The sequence below is a fragment of the Erythrolamprus reginae genome, chromosome 5 (assembly GCF_031021105.1).
Source record: "Erythrolamprus reginae isolate rEryReg1 chromosome 5, rEryReg1.hap1, whole genome shotgun sequence".
NCBI lineage: Eukaryota > Metazoa > Chordata > Lepidosauria > Squamata > Dipsadidae > Erythrolamprus > Erythrolamprus reginae.
Window position 1 is genome coordinate 4,057,412 of NC_091954.1, and position 13,280 is coordinate 4,070,691.

The window sequence follows — 13,280 nt, forward strand, 5'->3', positions numbered from 1 at the left end:
AAGAGGTGGCTTCAGCAGACAAAGGCTTTCCAAATTGAGCTCCCTCTCGCCACTTGTCTCTGTTTCTCTACCATCGTTGTCCCCCCCCAAACACACAATTCCGAGTGGAGTTTGGCCGGTTCATCCATCAACAATGGCGGGACCAGCCAGAGTTTCATCTTTGTTTCTTGCTACTCTTTGCTACATGAACGTTCTCTCAATGGGTCGGACTGCACCCCACCACGTAATCCCTGGCCAACTAGGTGAAGGAAACGAAAGTTTGATACCCTTAGAGAAGGAAGACTGAGAATTAATCCCTCCCTCCCTCCCTTTCTCTCCCCCACCCATGTCACATCTGAGCAAAACAGTTGGAATGGACCTTGGAAATCTTGCAGTCTAATCCCCTGATCAAACAGTAGATATATTATTCTGGACAGATGGCTGTCCAGTTTCTCTTAAAAACTTAAGTGATGGACCTCTCTCAATTTCTGAAGGCAACCCGTTCCACTGATTTAATTGTTCTTGCTGTCAGGAAATGTCTCCTTAGTTCTAGGTTAGATCTCTCTTGGATAAGTTTCCGTTCATTAATCCCTGTCTTGCCCTCAGGGCCTTTGGAAAACAGGTTGTCTCCCTCTTTTTTGTCCATCTACAGATTGCAATTCGTTTCAATTCTTGCACGGTGCCACGACTGATACGTCTAATAGAAAAGTATCCGGGGTCAAGATTTAGCCTTGAGTTTAGAACAGGGCTCTTCTAGGACAAGATGGCTCTTCTAGGACATGTGGACTTCAACTCCCAGAATTCCCGGGCTAGCATGACTGGCTCAGGAATTCTGGGAGTTGAAGTCCACAAGTCATGGGAGAGCCAGCTTGGCCTACCTATGGTTTAGAACAGTGATTTTCAACCTTTTTTGAGCCATGGCACATTTTTTACATTTACAAAACCATGGGGCACATTGAGGGGGGGGGGCTAAAAAAGTTTGGACAAAAAATTTCTCTCTCTTCCTCCCTTTCGCTCTATTTCTCTCTCCCTCCCTCTTTCTCTCCCTTCCTCTTTTTTTTCTATCTCTCCATCCCTCTTTCTTTCTCTCTTCCTTCTTTCCTCTTTTTTGCTCTCTTTCTCTCTCCCTCCCTACCTCCCTCTATGTCTTTCTCTCTCCCACCTTCCCTCCCTCTTTCTCTCTCTCTCTCTTTCTTTCTCTCTCCTCTCTTGCTTTCTTTCTCTCGTTCTCTTTCTCTCTCTCTTGCTTTCTTTCTCTCTCATTCTTTCTTTTTCTCTCTCTTGCTTTCTCTCTCTCTTGCTTGCTTGCTTTCTCTCCCTCTTGCTCTTTCTTTCTCTCTCTCTCTCTTTTTCTCTCTCTTGTTTTCTTTCTCTCCCTCTCTTTCTTTCTTTCTCTCTCTCTTGTTTTCTTTTTCTCTCTGAGCTTCGCGGCACACCTGACCATGTCACACGGCACACTAGTGTGCCACGGCACAATGGTTGAAAAACACTGGTTTAGAACACCCAGAAATTTATTGTAGGAGTCTGTACCTTTCTGTTGGCCAAGATCAACTAAATGGGCAATCCCATTTCCCATGTCCTCGCGCAAAATTTCACTGGCTGCGCATGCACACATCCAAATCTCGTGCTGACGGGCTTGCATTGGGGGCGCGGAGCTCAATTTCCGCTACCAGAATCCCGATCCCAGCCGTACTGGCCGCAACCCATTACCGCTTCTAGCCCCCCCTTTTCTTTTTAATCTTTACTCAATCTCTTTCCAAGCTTCTTTTAAAAAAATTACCTTCATTTAAAATGCTGTTCAAGCAGCGGTGGAAGCATTCTAGGTGTCCCCTGTCTGTTTCTATAGAAATCTAGAGTCAGGCATGAAGAATCTACACCAGTGGGGGCGAACATTTCCTCAGGTGCTGAAACCGTGCGTGTGTACATGCTATCACACATGCGTGAGTGCCCACACCCATAATTCAATGCCTGGGGAGGGTGAAAAAGGCCAGAAATAGCTTGTTCCCCAACTTCGGGTGGGCCCGGTAAGCCCATTTTTCACCCTCAGCTCAGAGGCTGTCCCGGAGGCTGGGGAGGGGCAAAACGTCCTCCCCCATCCCCCCAGAGAGCCTCCAGAAGCCAAAAACACCCTTCCAGAGCCTCCGCATAGGCCAAAAAAAAGTTGAGCTAGGGCAACGGTTCGAGTGCCGTAGATATGGTTCCACATGTGACGTGTGGCACACATGCCATAGGTTCACCATCACTGATCTGGACCATACATTAAATTGAAGTTAGATAGAGCCAATGGGATTACACTTCGAGTGTTTGTGGGAGCGTAAATACTCTAGGCCAGGGGTGTCAAACACAAGGGCCAGGGGCTGGATCTGGCCTGTGGGGTGCTTAGGTCTGGGCCATGGGGCCGCCTTGGGAATAACAAAGGACCAGCGGTGCCTTTACCAGCGATAAAGAGCCCAGGAGGGCTGCATGTTGAGTTTTCGGAGAAGGGCGGTATACAAATCTAATAAATAATAATAATAACGCCATCCTGAGCTCCATTTTTGCCGGCAGAGGGTTCCAGGAGGCTGTTGCAGAGGAAAACGGCTCAGGAGGCTGTTTTCTCTGGCAGAGTGCTTGGGCCACCACCCCATGACACAAACATGAGTGATGTTGAACTGGCCATGCCCACCCCAGCGTCGCCCACTCCAGGTGCCCTGAGGTTAAACACAACCCCGATAGGGCCTTATAATGAAATTGAGTTTGACACCCCGGCTCTAGGCCATTTAACTCCTCCCTCTGGCCCTGCCTGCTCTTCTACAACTAGAGATGGATTAGGAATTCAGATGAAGGCAATACTCAACAGTGAAGATATGTTATAGAAAATCAACCAAGACCATTGCCAGATGATCAAGAAGACTAGTACAGTGGTACCTCTACTTATGAACTTAATTCGTTCCGTGATCAGGTTCTTAAGTAGAAAGGTTTGTAAGAAGAAGCCATTTTTCCCATAGGAATTAATGTAAAAGCAAATAATGTCTGCGATTGGGGAAACCACGGAGGGTGGAGGACCTGTTTCCTCCCAGGAGTTTCCTAGAGAGATCCCACGGAGGCTTTTCCCCGCCTTTTCCGGTCTTGTTTCCTCCCAGGAGATTCCTAGAGAGGCCTCACAGAGGCTTCTCCCCACCTTTTCCAGCCCTGTTTCCTCCCAGGAGATTCCTAGAGAGGCCCCACGGAGGCTTCTCCCTGCCTTTTCTGGCCCTGTTTCCTCCCAGGAGATTCCTAGAGAGGCCCCACAGAGGCTTCTCCCTGCCTTTTCTGGCCCTGTTTCCTCCCAGGAGATTCCTAGAGAGGCCCCACAGAGGCTTCTCCCTGCCTTTTCCGGTGCTGTTTCCTCCCAGGAGATTCCTAGAGAGGCCCCATGGAGGCTTCTCCCTGCCTTCTCCAGTTACAGTTTCGGAGGTTGTAAATGGAAAATGGTTCGTGAGACGAGGCAAAAAAACCTGGTTCTTATCTAGAAAAGTTCATAAGTAGAGGCATTTGTAGGTACAGGTATCACTGCACCCTGCATTGTACTTCAGATGGCAAGTAAACAGAGGTTCTTTGCATCTGGAACAGTTTCAAGATACTGGTAGGACCTAAGACCTTAGAGAACAGGACCTGCCTTATTTTGCCAAACCACAAGAGTTCAGCAATGTAAGAACTACTGGATAAGGGTCTACAAGGCAGGGAGTTATTTGACAGATCTAGCTACACTTGTCTACCTATTCTTAGTCTCTATAAATTCCAAGTCAAGCCATAGACCTTTCTGCCATAGAACTTAAGGAGCCCCGTTCAAATTATAGCCTGTTCCAGCTATTTCCAAATACAGTGATACCTTGTCTTACAAACTTAATTGGTTCCTGGATAAGGTTCTTAAGGTGAAAAGTTTGTAAGACGAAACAATGTTTCCCATAGGAATCAATGGAAAAGCGATTAATGCGTGCAAGCCCAAAATTCACCCTTTTTCCAGCCGATGTGCCTGTTTTTGCGCTGGTGGGATTCCAATGAGGCTCCCCTCCATGGGAAATCCCACCTCCGGACTTCTGTGTTTTTGCGATGCTGCAGGGGAATCCCAGCAGGGGAATCGCAGCATCGCAAAAATGAGCGCTTCGCTGGCAATAGAAGTCCGGAGGTGGGGTTTCCCAGCGAAGGGAGCATCAGTGAAATCGCAGCATCACAAAAACACCGAAGTCCTCGAAACCCCACCTCCGCACCTCTGTGTTTTTGTGATGCTGCGATTTCACTGAGGTTCCCCTCACTGGGAAACCCCACCTCCAGACTTCCGTTGCCAGTGAAGCGCCCGTTTTTGCGCTACTGGGATTCCCCTGCTGGGATTCCCCTGCTGGGATTCCCCTGCAGCATCACAAAAACACGGAAGTCCGGAGGTGGGGTTTCCCATGGAGGGGAGCCTCAGGGGAATCCCAGCAGCTCAAAAACGGGTGCTTCGCTGGCAACGGAAGTCCGGAGATGGGGCATCCCAGCGTCGGCGGTGGGTTTGTAAGGTGAAAATAGTTTGTAAGCAGAGGCAAAAAAATCTTAAACCCCAGGTTTGTATCTTGAAAAGTTTGTATGACGAGGCGTGTGTAAGATGAGGTATCACTGTACTCTCCATAGATATGAGACCTCCCAAGCCAGGATTACACCAATGGTTTGGCAGATTGAACTCGTTGGAGATGTTTGTCCAGCACATTTGGAGGAGGGGGAATTCTGGGCAAATGTTGCCAACACCAAGAATTATTTTCCAGACGTGCAAGCAACACATACACCCTACAATTTCTCAAGAAAAATGTTTCCTTTTTCCAATCGGTGGGAAATTCCTGTATCTTAATACAAATAGTTGTAGTGCCTTCTACAGTGATGGGGTGAACTTCCTAATTTAGAAAAGTTGCTAAATCTGTTTAGGCTGCCACTAGAAAGCAGGTGGATCTCTTTATGGGGGTATTTAGGAACTTTATTGATCTGCCTTAAGCCATAGGTAGAAAGCTATTTACGTGACACCTTTAGATAAAAGTCATCAGCAGTTGGATCATCCTTTGTATTGCATCCAATGGTTTTATGGCAATGACTCCTTTAAATCCCATTATTGTCAAAGGCTTTGTTATAAAAATGAATAGGTGTAGATGAAGCCATGGTTAGAGCATTTCTGGACTGTTCTTGTTTACATAGCAATTCTTCGGAATTAACAAAGCTGAAAGCTTTCTTCCGCATTGTTTACATGATGAAAGACTCAATTAATTGAGTCCGGCAAAAGAACGTGAAGATGAATGGTATTATAACACGTTTTAAGAAAAAAAAGATATAAACCAGATACATCTGGTTTATAATTAGACTCCCGAAGTCACAGCACCCTTTCTAGAATTGTGTCATTATCCAGAGCAGGAAGAATGCAGTAACGGCTTTTGAAGACTTGGACTTTAGTGTTTAAAGTTCATTTGGTCTCCCCCCCCCCCTTTTTAAGTAGGAGTAAGAATTGAATAATAGGAGAAAGACAATACAAGTAGCCTTATATTAAACCAGCTTCCGATTTTGTTGTCGTTGTTTGAGCACTTATAAAATATTAACCAAAATCTTTCTAGTTGTTGTCATTACCTACCTACATAAAATCCCCCAAAGTTATACTAGGAGAAGAAAATGTAGATAAGATTATTATTATTGTTGTTATTATTATTATTATTTTCAACTGATGTTAAAAATGAAGGCCAGTTGAGCACAATTCATGTTAAATAGCAGGTGGTTGTTCTTAATTATTTTAACAAAATGACAGTGTTGGAAGGGGTGGTGGAGGTCTTTTAATCCAGTGATGGCGAACCTTTTTTTCCTCGGGTGCCGAAAGAGTGTGAGTGTGCACTATCGAGCATGTGTGAGTGCCCACACCCATAATTAAATGCCTGGGGAGGGCGAAAACAGCTTCCCCCGTCCTCTGGAGGCAGGAAATGGACTTTACCCTCCCCAGGCTCCAAAGGCTCCCCTGGAGGCAAGGGAGGGTAAAACGCCCTCCGCCATCGCCCCAGAGGCTCTCTGGAAGCTAAAAATGCCCTCCCGGAGCCTTTGTGCAAGCCAAAAATCAGCTGGCCGGCACACACATGCACGTTGGAGCTGAGCTAGGGCAATGTCTCGTGCACCAGCAGATATATCTCCACGTGCCACCTGTGGCCCCCGGGCCATAGGTTCGCCACCACTGTATCTAGTCCAATCCCCTGCTTAAGCAGGAGATCCAATCACTACATGAGCCCTGTAGTGGAATGTCCAGCCCAAGCCGTTTCATGTAGGTTTAATACATTATGCTAAAAAAAGATGTCTTCTGGATAGGGTTCTGCAATTTGATTAAAAGTTAGTGGCAGACCGAACTCAGAATGTACTTTTGTGTGTGAGAGAGACTTTAGGAAACACCGTGATTTTAAAGACGGCTGAGAAAAAAACTCATTGGTAGCAAGTTAATTAGCAGTGCTATTGATGGAACGAACCAGTTGCGCGCGGTATGATGTGGAGCATCCGTTGAGATCGTTGCCTCTGAAAAGGGTTGGTTTTTAAACCAGGTTGTGAAGTTTTTCATTCGGGGTTGCAAATGAGAGAGCAGAGGGGGGATCTGCAGTGGTGGCGAATGACGTCCTACGTGCCTTAAAATAGAATAGAATAGAATAGAATTTTATTGGCCAAGTGTGATTGGACACACAAGGAATTTGTCTTGGTGCATATGCTCTCAGCGTACATAAAATATATAAAATGAATTCCTCTATCAGCCTTGTGGCCTTTCAGTTGAGCAGGGAGTAGATTCGAATTCGGCTTTCTAATAACGTTGCATGCCAAGGGTCCCTGATTTCCGGGGATGTGAACTCGGACCAGGCCGTGGCATGCCAGAAACGTGGCCCACGCAAACAAGGGAAGCCCGAGCCGCAGGACGCAAGCACAAATCCCTCCAGTCCATGGGAATACCTCTTTCCACGGAGCCTGTCCCCCGGTGCCTTAAAGTGTTGGGGAGGGGGGGCGCTGTTATAAGACATGATTTTATATACAGTGGTACCTCTACTTACTAACTTAATTAGTTCTGTGATCAGGTTCTTAAGTAGAAAAGTTTGTAAGAAAAAGCAATTTTTCCCATAGGAATCAATGTAAAAGCAAATAATGCGTTCGATTGGGGAAACCACAGGGAAGGTTGAGACCCTGTTTCCTCCTAGGAGATTCCTAGAGAGGCTCCACGGAGGCTTCTCCCTGCCTTTTCCGGCCCTGTTTCCTCCCGAGATTCCTAGAGAGGCTCCACGGAGGCTTCTCCCTGTCTTTTCCGGTCCTGTTTTCTCCCAGGAGATTCCTAGAGAGGCTCCACGGAGGCTTCTCCCTGTCTTTTCCGGCCCTGTTTCCTCCCGGGAGATTCCTAGAGAGGCCCACGGAGGCTTCCCCCTGCCTTTTCCAGTTACAGTTTCGGAGGCTCAGGTTTGTAAGTGTAAAATGGTTCTTGAGAAGAGGCAAAAAATCTTGAACAACCGGTTCTTATCTAGAAAAGGTCATAAGTAGAGGCGTTTGTACGTAGAGGTACCACTTTATCTAGCCAAAATTTCAGTGCTCTTTCTTCCATGTCTGCAAAGAGAAAAGAAAAAGAAACCACCACTGCCTTCTCGAAATATTTCTGCGTGATTGTAGCACTGTTTGAGCCTGACCCATATGGTAACGGAGCAAAATGAAGGCTTGTGTTTTCTTAGGATAATTTTCAAAAGGGACAATCGTGTGGAGTTCATAAAATGGATATTAATGTTTACTCTCCCTTGTTATGGAATATTTTACAGTTTTACTTGCCGAAGTGTATTTATCTTGAGTTATACTTGACATAGTGTTGTTCCTCTCCATTTTTTTTTAATACTATGTGTGTGTGTGTATTTTGGAGAACCTTTTAGATGTTTAAAATTTTTTGAATGGTTTCAAATATTTCTTTGTCATACTGAATTGTTATTGGAATACTTTGCAGTAACCTTTCTGTATATATTTGAGGGTCTTTTAAAATTACTATTGTTAAGTTTTGCTTGAGCCTTTTTAAAAAAAGTGTTTCTACAACTCTGAAGCTTTCGGAAAGGGTCTTAGTTTTCTATACTATGATACTAACAGAGCCAAGACTTTTCCTAAGTATTATACAAAATTAAGGGTGTATCCTCAAGAAAATATTTATGGAAGGAATTTTTTTTCTTTTTTCTTTTTTACAGTGCCTTTGTCTGTATAAAATATGCAACCGAGCTACATTAAGAAGGAAATATTGTCTGCATAGAATATTATATGAAAGTTGATACATAATTCTGACAAGAAAAATGAAGCCTTGCAATACTTTTTAAGCCATATTGTTCTTATTGCTTATATTTGGATGAAAATATCAGTATTAAGTAACCAGTGTATTATTTGGGTGTTTAGAACTTATATTAATATGCTTAATCGATTTATTTATATGTGTATTATGGAAAGTATTATTGCCTTATTTAGAAAAGCTAGGACTGATTTTATAAGAATCAGGTTGTTGGAGTTAACTTTTTCCGCTTAATGACCTTGAGTGAAACGCACTAACAATCCAGACCTAATACATGCATTTGGGCTGGGCCTAATGGCTACCACATCTGCCCGTTGTCAGCAGCAACTCTAGTGCAGAACTAAACTTTAGTAAGAACTACACTGTTCCCTCGATTTTCGCGGGTTCGAACTTCGTGAAAAGTCTATACCACGTTTTTTCAAAAATATTAATTAAAAAATACTTAGCGGGTTTTCCCCCTATACCACGGTTTTTCCCGCCCGATGATGTCATATGTCAAAGCCAAACTTTCGTCCGCCTTTAATAAATATTTTGTTAATAAACTTTAATAAATAAACATGGTGAGTAATAATCTAAATTGTTGCTAAGGGAATGGGAAATTGTAATTTAGGGGTTTAAAGTGTTAAGGGAAGGCTTGTGATACTGTTCATAGCCAAAAATAGTGTATTTACTTCCGCATCTCTACTTCGCGGAAATTCGACTCTCGCGGGCGGTCTTGGAACACATCCCCCATGAAAATCGAGGGAACACTGTAAAGCATAAATGCTCTATGGATGTTTTTCACACATTCCACTTAAACGCACACCTAGGATCTTTCCGTTTAAAGAAAGCAATCTTCATTTCTGTTATAAATTCTGTTTATGCATAGCATCATGGAGCAATAAAAAACAGTCACCATGTGCTTTACTGCTCAGCTGTTCAACTGTAACAGGAAACTCTTACTTTGAGCATAGAGTCTGTAGCGTAGATCCAAACCTGCAAACACTGCCATCTACTGGCTGGATGCTACTGTAGTTGTTGCATACCTATACATTCCCACATTACATTACAACAATTTTCCTATCTGAAGGGTCAAATTTTAGAAAGTAAAAACCAGGTTGGTCTGCTAGAGAGTTGAGCTCTTAGTGGTATGCACACTTTCTCGAGGAGAACTCTGGGCATCTTGTGGTGTGAGGTGTGAAATGATCCAAAGAGTTGTTGTTTCTGAAACGCTATCGTATAATTGGATGTGTTCAATTTGTTTACGTGCATCTTAGAGGTGAGCCGGGTACGCCTTGCTCTACCCAACAATGTTGAAAACTTGAAGAAACATTTCACTGAGGTCTGGAAAGCAACAAGTCTGGCGTTAAAGCAACACACTCAGTCATTGAAAGAAAAGATTGCGGTGATATAAGCATTTTGTGTTTATTTTTATTTAGAATGCATAATGTGACACAGTATGCATGTTAGAATCATTATACATTATATGCATCTTATTCTTTACGGTTTCCCATAGTTCCGTTATATTAAGATTGTTTGTTAGTTTTAAACCATGTTTAAAATGAGCTTGGGCCCTCACTGAGCTCTTAATGTCTCTTACAAAAGTTACTTAGAGCAGCAAACTCCAATATATGAAACTAATGTTGTCGTTATATTAATTTCTGCCGATTTCAATTAGTTTAATTACTTATTTTTTTTAAAAAAAAAATTCTAGCTGTACTCACTTGAGTTCTCAGTTGTATAATTTTTCTCTTCTTTAACCATTCGTTAACTTGTACAGCTTTTTTTTTTTTAAATGAAGAAAATAATAACTTTTCTATGGACATGGGCCTCAGAGAAGACAGGCTTAGCTCAGCCACCAAAGTGACAACTGACTATAAAAAGGGTTGCGGGAAAGACTGTCGAAATTCTGCTGTGGATTGTCCATAAAATGGCATTCCGATATGTGCCTTAATTACTGGATAGTATTAGCTTATTTTTTTAGTGTTATGGCAGTTTAATGCTGTATTAAAATACTGCAAACAAACAAGGAATAACACTGTCTCCTCTGCTTTGTTTCTTTGGAGCTTTGCGCGGGTTCTTAGGTTGTGCTGAAACCAGAATGGAATTGGAGAGTCCTAGAAGGAGATTTCTTCCATGGACGCAGTGGCTCAGGGGTCAGATGCTGAGTTCATCGATCAAAAAGATCAACAGTTCATTGGTTCAAATCCTTAGCATCGCAAAATGGACTGGGCTCCTGTTACTTGTCCCAGTTTCTGCCAACTCGGGGATAATTTTGCATTGGCAGTTCTGTGTTAGCAAAAACTTCAGAAGAGAAGGATTTAGGGGTGGTGATTTCTGACAGTCTCAAAATGGGTGAGCAGTGTGGTCGGGCGGTAGGAAAAGCAAGTAGGATGCTTGGCTGCATAGCTAGAGGTATAACAAGCAGGAAGAGGGCGATTGTGATCCCCTTATATAGAGCGCTGGTGAGACCCCATTTGGAATAATACTGTGTTCAGTTCTGGAGACCTCGCCTACAAAAAGATATTGACAAAATTGAACGGGTCCAAAGACGGGCTACAAGAATGGTGGAAGGTCTTAAGCATAAAACGTATCAGGAAAGACTCAATGAACTCCATCTGTATAGTCTGGAGGACAGAAGGAAAAGGGGGGATGTGATCGAAACATTTAAATATGTTAAAGGGTTAAATAAGGTTCAGGAGGGAAGCGTTTTTAATAGGAAAGTGAACACAGGAACAAGGGGACACAATCTGACGTTAGTTTGGGGAACGATCAAAGGCAACATGAGAAAATCTTATTTTACTGAAAGAGTAGTAGATCCTTGGAACAAACTTCCAGCAGACGTGGTTGGTAAATCCACAGTCACTGAATTTAAACATGCCTGGGATAAACATATATCCATTGTAAGATAAAATACAGGAAATAGTATAAGGGCAGACTAGATGGACCATGAGGTCTTTTTCTGCCGTCAGTCTTCTATGTTTCTATGTTTCTATAATCCAGGATACAACACAGCTTCGTTATCTCTGGGTCTCTCTGGAGTAGGAGAGGAGCCCCTGTTGAGGATGGAAATAAAATAAATTCGAACACGACAGAGTTCCTGTCGACTTAACAGGGTTTGGAGACAGGCAGTCTGGACACTTTTGGACAAGAGATAACGAGAACAAAAGACTCAGTCCTTCTCACCGAAACATCGTATATGACAAGAATATATTTATCTTCGTATTTCGAGTTCCTGCACTTAATTTATCTTGCACACAGGGAACACTGCATGGTTAGGAAATCCAGACAGATCAGTAATGTGAAGGCATAAGAAAGTTCAAAGATTAAGCTCTAGGCCAGGAGCATCCAACTCAATTTCACTGAGGGCCGAAACCACGCTGGCTTGATCTTTCCCCTTCGCACCCGAAGCCACGGTGGCCGGAGGAATGAGTGCAACCCGCGGTGGAGGCTTCCCTCCTCCCCCTCCTCCTCTCACGCCCCTTTGGCTGGCTGTGGCGGGGCCAGGAAGGTGTGCTCTGGAGGTGAGGAAGGAGGAGGGAAGCCTGCGTTGTGGGTTGCACTCGTTCCTCAACCAGCCTGGATTTCCAAAAGGAAGAAAGAAAAACAGATAGCGGAAAGCCCCATGGGGACCACGCATGGCTTTCTGAGAGAGTGAGAAGAGACACAGAGACAGGGAGCGAGAGAGAGCGAGATACAGAGAAAGAGAGAGAGAAATGGGAGAGAGACAGATAAGAGAGGGAGAGAGACAGAGGGGAAGAGAGAGAAAGAAAGATAGCGGAAAGCCCCATGGGGAGCACTCAGAGCTTTCTGAGAGAGTGAGAAGAGACACAGAGACAGGGAGAGAGAGAGAGCGAGATACAGAGAAAGAGAGAGAGAAATGGGAGAGGGAGAGAGACAGAGGGGAAGAGAGAGAAAGAAAGATAGTGGAAAGCCCCATGGGGAGCACTCAGAGCTTTCTGAGAGAGTGAGAAGAGACACAGAGACAGGGAGAGAGAGAGAGATACAGAGAGAGAGAGAGAGAGAGAGAAATGGGAGAGGGAGGGAGACAGATAAGAGAGGGAGAGAGACAGAGAGGGGAAGAGAAAGAAAGAAAGAGAAAAAGAGAAAGAGAAATGAGAGAGAGAGTGATAGGGAGATAGAGAGAAAAAAAGACAGGAGAGAGAGAGAAAAGATGAGAGGAAGCGAGTGAGAGGGAGATAGAGAAAAAGAGATGAGAAAAGGAAATGAGAGAGAGAGGGAGACAGAGAGAGGGAGATACCTACTTCCCATGAAAAACAAAAAATGGGAAGCCACAAAACCTGGATAGGTGTGGCTGTGGGTTCATGAGACTGGATGGGAGTGAGTGACATCCAGTTGGCTGTGCCCGACCAGGTTTTGTGGCTCCCGTTGTTTTACTTCCATTGATTACTTCTAGTCCTTCCCTCTTGTACTTTAGACTTTAGAGAACACATCAATCCCCTCTTCTCTGTCACTGCCCCTCAAGTACTGGAGGACATTTGTCATGTCCTTAATCCTCCTCTTTGATATGATAGACATACCTAGCTCTCTTGTCTCTGCTTTCTGTAATCTTCGCTAATGCAAGATTAGGGCCCCAGAATGGGGGGAAAAATAGTCCATCTCCGTTTCCAAAATAAAACTCCCAATACATCAACTCAAATGTAAGCATGAGAGACAGGCATGTTTTCCTGGGAATCTTAATGATGCAACTGCCACCATTAAGTCATTATTTTTTTCTTTAAATGTAAGCCAATTTATCAAAGAAAGGTCAGTCTGTCCCAAGGCAGCAAGGATTCAATCTTCTTTTGCCCTCTATTATATTATTTGCAGTAAATAAATACACCCTTGGGCATGTCCAAACGTCCCCGATGAGTTTGGTAACAATTCTACCTCCTTCACTTTTGAAGCACTAGATGTTCTGTTCAGTTTCTGAGCCTGGGAACAATTTATTCTTGCCCAAATATTTTGTTCTTCTCTCCATCTGTCCAGCTTCGGTCACCACAATAGGAAAAAAAATGCTGAG